The sequence below is a fragment of the Oncorhynchus kisutch genome, linkage group LG19 (assembly GCF_002021735.2).
Source record: "Oncorhynchus kisutch isolate 150728-3 linkage group LG19, Okis_V2, whole genome shotgun sequence".
In the NCBI taxonomy this organism is placed as follows: Eukaryota; Metazoa; Chordata; class Actinopteri; order Salmoniformes; family Salmonidae; genus Oncorhynchus; species Oncorhynchus kisutch.
The window spans coordinates 11475130-11490873 of NC_034192.2; the positions used below are offsets into that span (position 1 = coordinate 11475130).

General features: G+C 46.1%; 1 protein-coding gene across 12 annotated transcripts in view; it reads left to right on the forward strand.

Moving 5' to 3' along the window:
* Positions 1-15744, forward strand: part of LOC109864308 (pleckstrin homology domain-containing family A member 5) — a 182613-nt gene that overhangs the window by 79361 nt on the left and 87508 nt on the right. The window lies entirely within an intron of this gene.

The following is a 15744-nucleotide window of genomic DNA, read 5'->3' on the forward strand; positions in this document are numbered from 1 at the left end:
CATCCGCAAACGCCTAGGTCATCCGCAAACTTCCTCCAGTGGGCTCTGTTGTTGTTTTCACAAATGAATAGGATAGGTGCCAACAAGGACAATAGCCTGCCTTGGTTTTTCTGTGCTCAGTGTTGTGGTCTATCAGAATGTGACCCAGTTAGCATCTGTAGAACCAAGTGTCCTCTGGCTCTGATGATCAGTGTTCTGGCTCCAGTGGTCAGAACAGATGACTCTCCAGCCGTCTGGGCCAAGGGCCTGTGTCAGGGTTCAGATCATGGCAAAACTAGAGCAGTACAGCCTGGTCCTGTCCCCTCATTGCCCTAGTAGCTCCAGCTGTCCACATGCACCCTCTGCACATCAATACCAGTGGTTCCCCTAGGGACCCAGGGATCGGCAACTACTGATGGGGACCACAAAAAAAACTTGGGAGGGGCCGCAGTGTCTCGCGGGTCTGCAAACCCACATCCACACATGCAGTCAGAGCTGGCCTGAAGCTACATGTGACAGTCCTTCAGAGCAGTCATCACGCAGAAATAAAGACATAAAGCTTTTGCTGTGTTGCTCAGTCAGTAGAACATGGTGCTTGCAATGCCAAGGGTTGTGGGTTCAATTCCCGCTGGGGCCACCGGTACGTACAAACGTATGTCGCTTTGGATGAAAGCATCTGTTATTGTATTATCAGAGACCGAGAGAGAACATTCAGCAGCAGGATCAGTCTCCTCCCTCACTGACAGGTCCTCCTTATCAGCAGTATTCACACCAGAAATACTGTGATGGTAAGCTCTGGAGTTTTGTGTGAGTATGAATGTCTTGATGTTATGTCTGCTGCCTGTTTTTGTGTCAAGTGCAGTCCGGGTTCAGTACATCCCAGTGTATAGTATTTATTGCCATTTTGCATTATGTACAGTAGGAACATACAGTACACTCAGTGTACAAAACATTAAGAACTCTTTCCATGACTTGACCAGGTGAATCCAGGTGAAAGCTATGGACCCTTTTTGATGTCACTTGTTAAATCCACTTCCATCAGTGTAGCTGAAGGGGAGGAGACAGGTTAAAGAAGGATTTTTGAACCTTCAGACAATTGAGACATGGATTGTGTGTGTGTGTCATTCAGAGGAGGAATGAGCAAGGTGACATATTTAAGTGCCTTTGAACAGGTTATGGTAGTAGGTGGCAGGCGCACCTGATTGAGTCAAGAACTGCAACGCTGCTGGGTTTTACACGCTCAACAGTGGCCCGTGTGTATCAAGAATGGTCCACCACCCCAACGACATCCAGCCAACTTGGCACAACTGTGGGAAGGATCCCTGGGCCAGCATCCCTGTGGAATGCATTCAACACTTTGTAGAGTCCATGCCCCAATGAATTGATGCTGTTCTGACTCAATATTAGGAAGGTGTTCAGCTGGTGCACTACATGGCCAAAAGTATTTAGACACCTGCTTGTCGAACATCTCATTCTAAAATGATGGGCATTAATATGGAGTTCGTCCCCCCTTTGGTGTGAGGACTTGCTCCCATTCAGACACAAGCGTATTAGTGAGGTAAGACAATGATGTTGGGCGATTAGGCCTGGATCGCAGTCAACATTCAAATTCATTCCAAAGGTGTTCGACGGGCTTGAGTTCAGGGCTCTGTGCAGGCCAGTCAAGTTCTTCCACGCCGATCTCGACAAACCATCTCTGTATGGACCTCGCTTTGTGCACGGGGGTATTGTCGTGCTGAAACAGGAAAGGGCCTGCCACAAACTGTTGCCACAAAGTTGGAAGCACAGAATCGTCTAGAATGTCATTGTATGCTTTAGTGTTAAGATTTCCCTTGACAGGAACTAAGGGGCCCGAACCATGGAAAAACAGCCCCAGACTATTAATCCTCATCCACCAAACTTTACAGTTGACACTATGCATTGGGGCAGGTAGCATTCTCCTGGTACCCGCCAAACCCAGATTTGTTTGTCGTACTTCTAGATGGTGAAGCGTGATCATCACTCAAGAGAATGTGTTTCACTGCTCCAGAGTCCAATGGCGGCAAGCTTTACAACACTCTGGCCGACACTTGGCATTGCGCATGGTGATCTTAGGCTTGTGTGCGGCTGCTCGGCCATGGAAACCCATTTCATGAAGCTCTAGACTAACAGTTCTTGTGCTGACGTTTGGAACTCTGTAGTGAGTATTGCAACTTGGCGGTCCTGTTCCGTGAGCTTGTGTGGCCTACCACTTTGCAGCTGAGCCATTGTTTCTCCTAGACATTTACACTTCACAATAACAGCACTCACAGTTGACCGGGGCAGCTCTAGCAGGGCAAAAATTGTGGCATCCTATGAAGGTGCCACGTTGAAAGTCACTGGGCTCTTCAGTACGGGCCATTCTACTGCCAATGTTTGTCTATGGAGATTGCATGGCGGTGCGCTCAATTGTATACACCTGTCAGCTACGGGTGTGGCTGAAATAGCCGCGTTAACACCTGTAGCTTTAATACACAGTAATTATGTAGAAGCATTAAGATGAAGACGTTACAGAAGTGTAGTTTTTGGAGAACTATTTTGATATTGTTATCAAGTATATACACCTATTAGTACAAATGTGTCAGGGAATGCCAGGCCACTGGTGCACCAAGGACATTATGGGCAGAGTGTGTCATTTTTCCCATCAGCAATTTTAGACCCGTGACAGCTGTTCTACACTTTTGCCTAATTACCGTGTGTGTGGAGTGGGGTTTCAGATAACACAGCCAGGCTCTCCCAATACTGCCTGCATCTGTGATGAGTCTGTAGAGACCTCTTACAGCCTGTCTACCTATGTCTGCCTCCTACGGGCTACTCGCTGACAGACGCTTTCTGGAGCCCGGGAGAACACGGGAGCGCACGAACAGACACACACACACATTCACACACAGTCTGTCCGTAACATACACACGGTGTCTGGCAGATATTGCAATGGGTGAAACACACACGGACAAATACGTACACTCCCAGGAGAGACGGAGCGAGAGGGGGAGCTGAGTGCTGTTAAGGTGTGATTGTGTAACCATCTCTGTGCTGTGTGGCTATGTGAAGCCCCAAACCTCCCTCCATTCTGGCTCTAGTTCCTTACATCATATAATGGTCTCGTACACCATTTTGGTTCCCCCAGGAACATACCCCCACACCATTAAACAGCACCCCCTCCCGTACTGTGTGATCAGGCTAGGGGTGAAAGCAATCCTCTGCAGGCTACCGTATTGTTAGTCCACACTGAGTCTCTGATTTTAAGGGTTCATTTAGAGGATCATTTGGTGATATTATCTAAAACTCCTAACTATAGGTAAGACGAGGCAGTCTGTGTCCTTGTTCCGTTATCGTTAAAACCCTCTGCCCTCCTACAGTGAGATAAGGGCAGATATTTCAGATGGCGGTTAAGATGCCTCTGTAATCCCCACCCGTTGCCTAGGCAGCCTAATGATGACATTTATCAGGGAAACAGACAGACCGGAGCCGACCGGACCGCTGTCAATCCCACTGCTGCCACAACAAAGATGTCTAATATGAGGCGTCGTCGTGGCACCTGAGTGAAATCACATTTGTGTCTGGGTAAGTGGATGCCAATGGGAGAGGTGGAAGGAATGAAATGTAATTGTTACGGTCGATTCTCTTCTCTGCGGTGGAGTTCTTTGCTGTCGCTAAAGAGATGCAGATGCATTGCCTTACGGAAATGGAGTCATTTAATAGCGCTTATTTTTACCTCTCGAGGGGAGATGGAAAGCTTCTGTTCTCTGTGTGTTTGAGTGAAACTCTCAAGGTCTCACTTCTGTTCATGGCTCAGCTTCTACCTTTAGTTGAAGGGTGTTGTTGAGGTATGATGTTTTAAGAAAGATTCTTTCTCCAAAGTCCAAAACTATAAAGTGATGCATTTCTTTTGCAGAAGAAATCGTGTCTTCTGGTAGAACGTTGGCGTGTGCGTCCAGGTAGCTCATTCCCCACGCTAACCTACAGGGACTTAGTGCCTTGCTGATTTAGCGGACTACGTTGCTATCCTGTAGATATACTCTGTTTCCCAAAGGTCCATCAGCAATGATCTTCCAAATCCCTCACTTCTTCACCGTAATACAATATCCCCTTTCACCCAGCCTGACCCCGGCTGTGTGAATATGATCTGTTATAAGCCGTGTTGATGTTCACCACAGTTCCTCCGTGTGGGGCAACCAAAGCTGTAGGGCAACCAAAGCTCGTTTTCCTCCTCTCCTTTACTCTTTCAAATCTCTACTCATTACAGATTCTGTTTCTTTAGTTTCCCCTCTCATGGTTTCCTCCTCTCCTGTATCTTTAGTTTCCCCTCTCATGGTTTCCTCCTCTCCTGTATCTTTAGTTTCCCCTCTCATGGTTTCCTCCTCTCCTGTATCTTTAGTTTCCCCTCTTGTGGTTTCCTCCTCTCCTGTATCTTTAGTTTCCCCTCTCGTGGTTTCCTCCTCTCCTGTATCTTTAGTTTCCCCTCTCATGGTTTCCTCCTCTCCTGTATCTTTAGTTTCCCCTCTTGTGGTTTCCTCCTCTCCTGTATCTTTAGTTTCCCCTCTCATGGTTTCCTCCTCTCCTGTATCTTTAGTTTCCCCTCTCGTGGTTTCCTCCTCTCCTGTATCTTTAGTTTCCCCTCTCGTGGTTTCCTCCTCTCCTGTATCTTTAGTTTCCCCTCTCATGGTTTCCTCCTCTCCTGTATCTTTAGTTTCCCCTCTTGTGGTTTCCTCCTCTCCTGTATCTTTAGTTTCCCCTCTCGTGGTTTCCTCCTCTCCTGTATCTTTAGTTTCCCCTCTCGTGGTTTCCTCCTCTCCTGTATCTTTAGTTTCCCCTCTTGTGGTTTCCTCCTCTCCTGTGTCTTTAGTTTCCACTCTCATGTTTGCCCACAGTTATGCTGTGCAGTACATTTCAGAAGCGAGGGACCTGTGTCTCTGATGATCTGAGAGCTGCTCTTAGCTGCAGAGGAAGGAGAGGGCTAGCTAAACGCACACACAGGCTCACGGATGTAACACACACACACACACACACACACACACACACACACACACACACACACACACACACACACACACACACACACACACACACACTGAGAGCCAAGCTGTGACGTTATGGGAGGAAGATGACTAGGCTAGCCAATACACACACACACTCACTAACACACACACACACACCCTGAGTGGGCTGTCAAGGTGAACACAGCATGGTCGCTAACTCCTACATAATGATTCGGAGGCATAGCAGTTCCTCTTTGAAATGTTATTTGGCTGGGATTTGTTTTAGCCAGAATAAAAGGTTCCGGGTCGTTCACTACCCTGCCTGATATGCCCACTGGGTCTAGGCAGGAAGAAAAAATGATCTCGGATTTAAGAGAAGGAAAGTTGGTTGGCTGGCTGGCTCACAGTTATCTTTTCTTCCACATCAGACACACAGTATGCAGTTCTCATGTACTGTCGTGGCCAAAAGTTTTGAGAATGACACAAATATACATTTTCACAAAGTCTGCTGCCTCAGTTTGTATGATCGCAATTTGCATATACTCCAGAATGTTATGAAGAGTGATCAGATGAATTGCAATAATTTGCAAAGTCACTCTTTGCCATGCAAATGAACTGAATCCCAAAAAACTATATCCACTACATTTCAGCCCTGCCACAAAAGGACCAGCTGACATCATGTCAGTGATTCTCTTGTTAACACAGGTGTGAGTGTTGACGAGGACAAGGCTGGAGAGCACTCTGTCATGCTGATTGAGTTTGAATAACAGACTGGAAGCTTCAAACGGAGGGTGGTGCTTGGAATCATTGCTCTTCCTCTGTCAATCATGGTTACCTGCAAGGAAACACGTACCGTCATCATTGCTTTGCACAAAAAAGGCTTCACAGGCAAGGATATTGCTGCCAGTAAGATTGCACCTAAATCAACCATTTACCGGATCATCAACAACTTCAAGGAGAGGGGTTCAATTGTTGTGAAGAAGGCTTCAGGGTACCCAAGAAAGTCCAGCAAGCGCCAGGACCGTCTCCTAAAGTTGATTCAGCTGCAGGATCGGGGCACCACTAGTACAGAGCTTGCTCAGTAATGGCAGCAGTCTGGTGTGAGTCCATCTGCACGCACAGTGATGCAAAGACTTTTGGAGGATGGCCTGTTGTCAAGAAGGGCAGCAAAGAAGCCACTTGTCTCCAGGAAAAACATCAGGGACAGACTGATATTCTGCAAAAGGTACAGGGATTGGACTGCTGAGGACTGGGGTAAAGTCATTTTCTCTGATGAATCCCCTTTCCGATTGTTTGGGGCATCCAGAAAAAAGCTGGTCCGGAGAAGACAAGGTGAGCGCTAACATCAGTCCTGTGTCATACCAACAGTAAAGCATCCTGAGACCATTCATGTGTGGGGTTATTTCTCAGCCAAGGGAGTGGGCTCACTCACACAGCCATGAATAAAGAATGGTACCAACACATCCTCTGAGAGCAACTTCTCCCAAGCATCCAGGAACAGTTTGGTGACAAACAATGCCTTTTCCAGCATGATGGAGCACCTTGCCATAAGGCAAAAGTGATAACTAAGTGGCTCAGGGAACAAAACATCGATATTTTGGGTCCATGGCCAGGAAACTTCCCAGACCTTAATCCCATTGAGAACTTGTGGTCAATCCTCAAGAGGCAGGTGGACAAACAAAAACCCACAAATTCTGACAAACTCCAAGCATTGATTATGCAAGAATGGGCTGACATCACACAGGATGTGGCCCAGAAGTTAATTGACAGCATGCCAGGGTGGATTGCAGAGGTCTTGAAAAAGAAGGGTCAACACTGCAAATATTGACTTTGCATCAACTTCATGTAATTGTCAATAAAAGCCTTTGACACTTATGAAATGCTTGTATTTACACTTCAGTATTCCATAGTAACATCTGTCAAAAATATCTAAAGACACTGAAGCAGCAAACTTTGTGGAAAATAATATTTGTGTCATTCTCAAAACTTTTAGCCACGACTGTACACACACACACCTGCATGCACGTACTTGCGCACACACACACACACACACACGCAAGAGAGAGAGACACACACAAAACACGTGTTTGGTCCGTAGTCATGGGGACTCCAGGCAGGTCTGATTGTGGCTGATAATTGGCTGGAATATTTACATAATGAGAAACAAGTGGAAGGTTTCAATTTTTTTTAAACCATTGTCTCGGTCTCAGTTCTCTCTTTGCCTTGTATTCTCATACTATCTGATTAACATTGTAGCCCAAACAATATAACGCACTTTGAACACCTGGAAAATAACCATTTACATCTCATCCATTATGCATTGTCATTATAATCCATCCATTACAATGCTAGACGGTGTATTGCCATGGTAATGCTATTTTCCCATTGCACTTGGAAGTGTTAGTCACCTCACCCCCCCACTAAACATCATACAGATATTATTAATGTGACAGTTGATCTGTGTGTGTGTGTGTGTGTGTGTGTGTGTGTGTGTGTGTGTGTGTGTGTGTGTGTGTGTGTGTGTGTGTGTGTGTGTGTGTGTGTGTGTGTGTGTGTGTGATTCAGGTGTGAGGAGAAAGGATATTACATGGGCTGATCTCACCAGATATAAAACAATAGGAACCAGAACCTGCTGTCACTTGGTGATGATTGATAATCCCAACAGAGGGGTTTATTGCTTTTTGACTGAGACGGCAGGACAGCTATTACATATTGTGTGGATTGGAGGGAGAGCCTGGCATTCCGCTGTAATTGCCTGAACAGAGCTGTGAACGTAATGCAGAGATGCAGACACTGAAAATGCACTTCTGTCTCTCATCCAGTCGACATTACTCACGGCGACGAGGGAAGGCAATAGCCGTACCTTTGTAGCGATTTGAAGGGGAACAGCCAGGCTTGAACCAGCAAGCAGCAATGTCTTTCTTGTGTGTGCCATAAAGGGCCAGACCTCTTGGCTGAGGTCATATGCACTCAAATATAGGGAGGCTACACTGCGTCTTCGCCTTCAGCCTGGGTGCCTGTGTGCTTTTAAACAGTTCAACAGAACAGACGGGGAACATTTACACAACTGGTATGTCTTTAACAGACAAGATAGGAATGATCCAAGTGTCCTTTTTCATGTCCGTACTCCTCCAGTCTCAAACCTATTCAGGCAGCAGTAGAGTGGCAAAAGAGAGTGGATTATTTAGCTTTGCTACATGTTGCAGGATGACAGCTCGGAGTGGTTCTTCCCGTGGTTTTCAGCCGTGCATACAGCCGGGAGGATGTCTAGATACACACACACACACACACACACACACACAACACACACCCGTGAGGATGTAGTTTTGTAATCTAACCACTGTGTCTGATTCTGACTGACAGAGAGGCAGTTAGAGCATGCAAAAACTCATTACCGTCGTGTGTGTGTGTGTGTGTGTGTGTGTGAGGGGCATAAGGTCTTCTGAAAGCTTTGTCAGGCAAGAGAGCTTTAACCACTGCTGATTCTCTTGACTGAGAGTGTTGAACTTCCCCCTGTGCATTGTGACAGAGCCTGTCAATCAGTAGAACTAGTATGTCTGTAGGAGAGAACCTAGAAGTTAGGTAGCTAGAATCAGCTGGGTAGAATCTCGACTCAGTCAGCTTGTCTGTCACCTTCATCTTATTGGATTTGGTAACGAAGCACCATTTTTTTTCTCTCTCAGAGAGAAACTGACTAATTGTGATTTTGGTGTCGTGCAGCTGAATCACAACATGCATCTAATCCCATAAACTCTAACTTCATTACACTCACCACTATTCCCCCTCTCCTTGGCTCCTCCCCTTAGCCCCTCCCCTCTCACCAGCATTTCTTCTCATGTGGAATTCTAGAGGGGATCAGTTCAGCACAGCATGACATTCTTCCTGGCTGTAGAACCAAAACCAGGCTTGCTGGCAGATTCCAGTTGAGGCAGTACAGAGGTACGGCATGAAGAAGAAGGGAAACCGCGCCAATGCAGAGAGCTTTGTGTTGTTGCATGTCATAGTAGATGTTTACAACCCCTTGTGATTGAATTAGTTACATTTCAGTACTGCAGTAGGACAGTCCATACAGGAGAATGCCCTATCCCTACTTTTATAGTCCAGTACCCCTTCAAACATTCAACCTCCAGCTGCCGTACCCCCTCTAGCACCAGGGTCAGCTGTACCCCCTCTAGCACCAGGGTCAGCGCACTATCAACTGTTGTTTTATGCCATCATTGTAAATCTGCCACACACACACACACACTATACGATACATTTATTAAACATAAGAATGAGTGAGTGGGAAGAACCCGGCTCGTGGGAAGTGACAAAGAGCTCTTATTGGACCAGGGCACAAATAAAAAATATAATAATAATCAATAATTTGCTCATTATTTAACCATCTTACATATAACGTATTTGTTCGTCGAACATTGTGAATAACTCACCACAGGTTAATGAGAACGGTGTGCTTGAAAGGATGCACATAACTCTGTAATGTTGGGTTATATTGGAGAGAGTCTCCGTCTTAAATCATTTTCAATACACAGTCTGTGCCTGTATTTAGTTTTCATGCTAGTGAGGGCTGAGAATCCACTCTCACATAGGTACGTGGTTGCAAAGGGCATCAGTGTCTTAACAGTGTGAATTTCCAAGGCAGGCTACTCAGAGCAGCCCAATCCAGAAATCTGACAGTGGCTTCTGATTCAAATCAATTTTCACAGAACCGCTTGTTGCAATTTCGATGAGGCTCTCTTGTTCAGAAATCGGTAAGTGGACTGGAGGCAGGGTATGAAAGGGAAAACGAATCCAGTTGTTTGTGTCATCTGTTTTGGGAAAGTACCTGTGTAATTGCTCACCCAGCTCACTCAGGTGCTTCTCTATATCACATTTGACATTGTCCGTAAGCTTGACTTCATTTGCTCACAAAAAATCATACAATGATGAAAGACCTGTGTGTTGTCCTTGTTAATGAAGACAGAGAAGAGCTCCAACTTCTTAATCATAGCCTCAATGTTGTCCCGCACATTGAATATAGTTGCGGAGAGTCCCTGTTATCCTAGATTCAGATCATTCAGGTGAGAAAAAACATCACCCAGATAGGCCAGTCGTGTGAGAAACTCATCATGCAAGTGGTCAGACAAGTGAAAATTATGGTCAGTAAAGAAACATTTTAAGCTCGTCTCTCAATTCCAAAAAACGTGTCAATACTTTGCCCCTTGATAACCAGTGCACTTCTGTATGTTGTAAAAGCTTTTAACACAGCAGTTCAGGGGCCTTGCTTTAACAAAGTTAACCATTTTCACTGTAGTGTCCAAAACGTCTTTCAAGCGGTCAGGCATTCTCTTGGCAGCAAGAGCCTCTCTGTGGATGCTGCAGTGTACCCAAGAGCCTCTCTGTGGATACTGCAGTGTACCAAAGAGCCTCTCTGTGGATGCTGCAGTGTACCCAAGAGCCTCTCTGTGGATGCTGCAGTGTACCCAATAGCCTCTCTGTGGATGCTGCAGTGTACCCAATAGCCTCTCTGTGGATGCTGCAGTGTACCCAAGAGCCTCTCTGTGGATGCTGCAGTGTACCCAAGAGCCTCTCTGTGGATGCTGCAGTGTAGCCAAGAGCCTCTCTGTGGATGCTGCAGTGTACCCAAGAGCCTCTCTGTGGATGCTGCAGTGTACCCAAGAGCCTCTCTGTGGATGCTGCAGTGTACCCAAGAGCCTCTCTGTGGATGCTGCAGTGTACCCAAGAGCCTCTCGGTGGGTGCTGCAGTGTACCCAAGAGCCCCTCGGTGGGTGCTGCAGTGTACCCAAGAGCCCCTCGGTGGGTGCTGCAGTGTACCCAAGAGCCCCTCGGTGGGTGCTGCAGTGTCCCCAAGAGCCTCTCGGTGGGTTCTGCAGTGTACCCAAGAGCCTCTCGGTGGGTGCTGCAGTGTACCCAAGAGCCTCTCTGTGGATGCTGCAGTGTACCCAAGAGCCTCCCGGTGGATGCTGCAGTGTACCCACGATCCTCCCGGTGGATGCTGCAGTGTACCCAAGAGCCTCCCGGTGGATGCTGCAGTGTACCCAAGAGCCTTCGGGTGGATACTGCAGTGTACCCAAGAGCCTCCCGGTGGATGCTGCAGTGAACCCAAGAGCCTCCCGGTGGATGCTGCAGTGTACCCAAGAGCCTCCCGGTGGATGCTGCAGTGTACCCAAGAGCCTCTCGGTGGATGCTGCAGTGTACCCAAGAGCCTCCCGGTGGATGCTGCAGTGTACCCAAGAGCCTCCCGGTGGATGCTGCAGTGTACCCAAGAGCCTCCCGGTGGATGCTGCAGTGTACCCAAGAGCCTCCCGGTGGATGCTGCATTGTACCCAAGAGCCCCTCGGTGGATGCTGCAGTGTACCCAAGAGCCTCCCGGTGGATGCTGCAGTGTACCCAAGAGCCTCCCGGTGGATGCTGCATTGTACCCAAGTGGCGTCAGGAGAAACTGCTTCCACCCGCGTTACCACTCCACTATGCCTCCCTGTCATGGCTTTTGCACCATCAGTACAGATGCCAACATGAGCAGCAGCTACGTTTGGCTACACACGGACCGAACAGTGGAGTTCCCGCAAGAGAGTAACGGTTAATGTTATTGGATGTTAGGCTACCTGTATTTGACATTGTGTTGTTATTTCGCTGAACACTAGATGGTTTAATTAGATTTTTGGCAGTGAAACGAGGCTACTCAGGAGAGAAAAAAATCTCACCCAAATTTATAAGCCCCTTGGAAAATATAAATATATATTTTTTTTTAAAGCGTACCCCAGTTTAGGAATACCTGCCATATGCTATAAAACAACAAAAAATCTCAAATGACATTCCCATATAGTTAACCACTTTTGAGTGGCTATTTCTCATATATAGTGCATTACTTTTGACTAGGGACACTTATCCCTACTCATCAAAGTAGTGCACCATACTATACCAAACTCTCTGAGACACAGCCGCTGAGCTTGAAAGGCCTGGTTGCCCCGAGCAACAGCTTACTCACCGCAAACGCACAGTTTATGATTAAGGTCAGACGACCCGTTTCTTAAACTCCTAATGAGCTTCATCCCCTCTCTCCGTCGATGAACCTGTTCCCTACCCTTTCTCTCTGACATTATAATGTGAGGGTGTTGAGTCCTCCCAGACAGCGTTATTATACGCTAGCACATTCGCCGAGATGAGTCTAGACTCGTAATGCTCTCAGATCCAATCGTAAGGATGTGACTGTCTGCTTCGACTCTTAGTGATACGTTCTATGGTTGGAAACGGGTATAGTTCCATCGTCTCACTTAAGAGGTGCCATAGACAGACAGGCACATGTGTACACACACACGGCACCAGTTTAGCAGCAGAGCAGTCATGTGGAAAACATGGAGAAGCACTCGAAACGTAGTTAGAGTGAGTGGTCATTATATGACTGGCTGTGAATCCGAGTCATCTCTCCTGGGCTTTTATCTCGAAAAGTCTCTCTCCAAACAATGGTTGTCACAATGTTTTCTCACTGACATGAGATTGCCTTCCATTTCAGGAAGCACTTGAGGCAGATTTGATAGTCATCCATCAGCCATCACCATGACAATTTGTTACAACTTTCTACATTTTTACAACATATGATGTTACACATTCAGTTGTTGTATTGTGCTTTATATATTGAGGTTTTCATGTTGTACATTATTATTTTGTTTGTCTGCATCGATCAATACAATGTGGCCTGGCAGATTTTTTGGGGGGAAAACATCGATGTGCCAATTGCAGACTGTAATTCCAAAATGCTGGGTTTTACCACTTATTTAGCCTACAGTAATATGTCACCTAAGATATGCTAAGTGTATACAGCATCAGTGGACAGAGATGTCTCACCTGAAGATGAATGCCTTGCTGCTAGAGTGCCATACTTTGAACAGAAAATTACAGCAACTTTCTCTCTTCTGCCTCGTCTGAGAGACGACTCTCGGCGGACACTGCAAGGCTGGAGTTTTACAGAAGCTATACACACGGGGACACACACACATACTCGCTTGCACGCACACGTGTGCGCCTGATGAGGTTACACTTGTGGGGAAAGCCAGCCCAGCGGAGCATGCATGCTCTTCCAGGCATTGGTGATTGGGAGGGAGAGAGACTGTGTGCGCAGTCTAATCAAACCTCAGTGGCATGAAACATCTCTGTAATGACGGTGGATGTGGTTCTCTCACCCTGACCCAAACACGGCACTCTCCTCTCTCGCTGTCATGCATCCACACACATGCACGTCCAGGACAAACACACACCCGGGCACTGCTTGTGGACACTATGAACACAACCACAGCCCGGACATATCTACTCTGCTACAGAGAGTGGCATGAGTGATCTGGCTGCTGTTTGTGAATCATACAGCAAGACTCACACTGCCAGGTAGCGAGAGAGACATGCAGCACACTGCGTAGGAGAGATGGAGAGAGAGAAAGGCTATTTGCCCACTGGTTTTCATATTTCATTCCCTCTCTTGCCTCTGGTGTAAACTTCTGCCTGTTGCGGTTTCTCTCTCTCCCTCTTTCAATTTAAGGGCTTTATTGGCATGGGAAACGTATGTTTACATTTTCAAAGCAAGTGAACTAGATAATGAACAAACGTGAAATGAACAAAACAAAATGAACAGTGAACATTACACTGACAATAGTTCCAAAATAATAAAAATATTTCAAATGTCATGTCTATATACAGTGTTGTAATAATGTGCAAATAGTTAAAGTACAAAATGGAAAATAAACGGAAATATGGGTTGTATTTACATTGGTGTTTGTTCTTCACTGGTTGCCCTTTTCTTGTGGCACCAGGTCACAAATATTGCTACTGTGGTATTTCACCCAGTAGCTTTGGGAGTTTATAAAAATTGGACTTGTTTTCAAATTCTTTGTGTGTCTGTGTAATCTGAGGGAAATATGTCTGTCAGTGTGTGTGCGCCTCTGGATATAGTTGTTAGTAGTGCATACATACACACAACTTTCCGTGCCCCAGTTTCACTACAGAAATACTGCATTCAAACAATCCCATCTTCTCATGGCCTTATACAGTATGACAGGTGCATCTGTAGCAAACCAACATGTAGTGCTTGCTATTCCCAGCCATATTCAGCACACTAACAACATCCATATACAGGTAACTGCCAAAATAAAGGAAACACCAACATAGTGTGATCTTGGGCATTGGGCCACCACGAGCTGCCAGAACAGCTTCAGTGCACCTTGGCATAGATTCTAGAAGTATCTGGAACTCTATTGGAGGGATGCAATGCCATTTTCCATTTAAAAAAATCCATAATTTGGTGGTTTTTGTTAATGGTGGTGGAAAACAGGTAGATATCTGGTGACTGAGACCCCCCCCCCCCACCCCCAACACTTTAAATACCCTATGCTCCTTTGAGACCCCTCTTTCAAAGTCACTGAGAGAGCTTCTTCTAGCCACATTAGCCAAAAATAATAGACAACTGGGCATTTTATACATGGCCCTAAGCATGATGGGATGATAATTGCCTAATAAACAGGAAGCACCTACTTTCAATATGCATTCTGTTCCTCATTTATTCAAGTGTTCCCTTTTATTTCGGCAGTCACCGTGTACATCCCATCAATGAGCTCAAGTGTGACTGATAGAACGGTAGACGTGTGACCAACTGTGACCCCAGCCTACAGAATGGGGATGGAACAACCCTAGTCATCACAATGTTATGATTCATGCTGTACTCTAGCTAGCACGTGGTCCTCCTGCCTCATGCCAGCCCACTCAACTGTCCCTCTCTACCTACACCTGGATGCACACTCAGACAGGAAACGGGAAGTGACATCACAGAGAGACAGGAAGGAAGTGCAGACCCATGGTATTGACATGATCAAACCCCTTTACAGTGTATCATATCCCACTCCCCTCCCTTCCTCGTGCAAACATTATGCTCTCTCTCTGCTGTTATTTTGAGGTCTGTATCAAATATTAATGTGTTACTTTGTTTAGTCCTGTGAGGCTCCCTGTTAATGATTTTCATTATAAGTGAAATCCTCAATGAATTATTCACACTAAAACACACCGTTGGAGACTGTGAGAAGAAAAGTCCGGCTTTATTCTGGAAGTGTTTGCTTAGCTCTGGCAGAATTTCAGTAATGATATTCTGAAATTAAATGGCTGTTTCGACCCACAGTGTTCCTTTGGGTGTGTTCCAGCACAAATGGACGAGTCTGGAGTCGACTCAATTTTTTAAATATTTTTTAATGTGCCACTGGTCACACTGATTGGGTTGGGTGTAAAAGTCTGAAACAAATGGTGTCATTTACTGCGTGTCTTAGTCTTTCCTCCCAGTGCAGCTTTATGCATGGGGATGCAATGCCCCATGCAGGCCCTGGCTGAGAGGGTGTCTGAAACATATGGTGTCATTTACTGCGTGTCTTAGTCTTTCCTCCCAGTGCAGCTTTAAGCATGGGGATGCAATACCCCATGCAGGCCCTGGCTGAGAGGGTGTCTGACAATAACTCTTATGGACGTGTTGGGTCTCGGTTCAGCGAGACTGTGTTGTGCTGCTGTGACACGGGTGCCATTGGGGACCTATGGCTTTCTCTCTCCTTCCCTCCATCCCCCTCTCTTTCCAGGGATTTTCCTGCTATTGAAATCCTTGGGTGGATTTTAATAGCAGTGTAAATTTCAGGTTTTAAAAACGCTTTCAGTGTAAACTAAAACTAGTGAGAAAGTATGTAGAAAAGATAATGGACCTGTGTATATATATATATATATATATATATATATATGTGTATATATA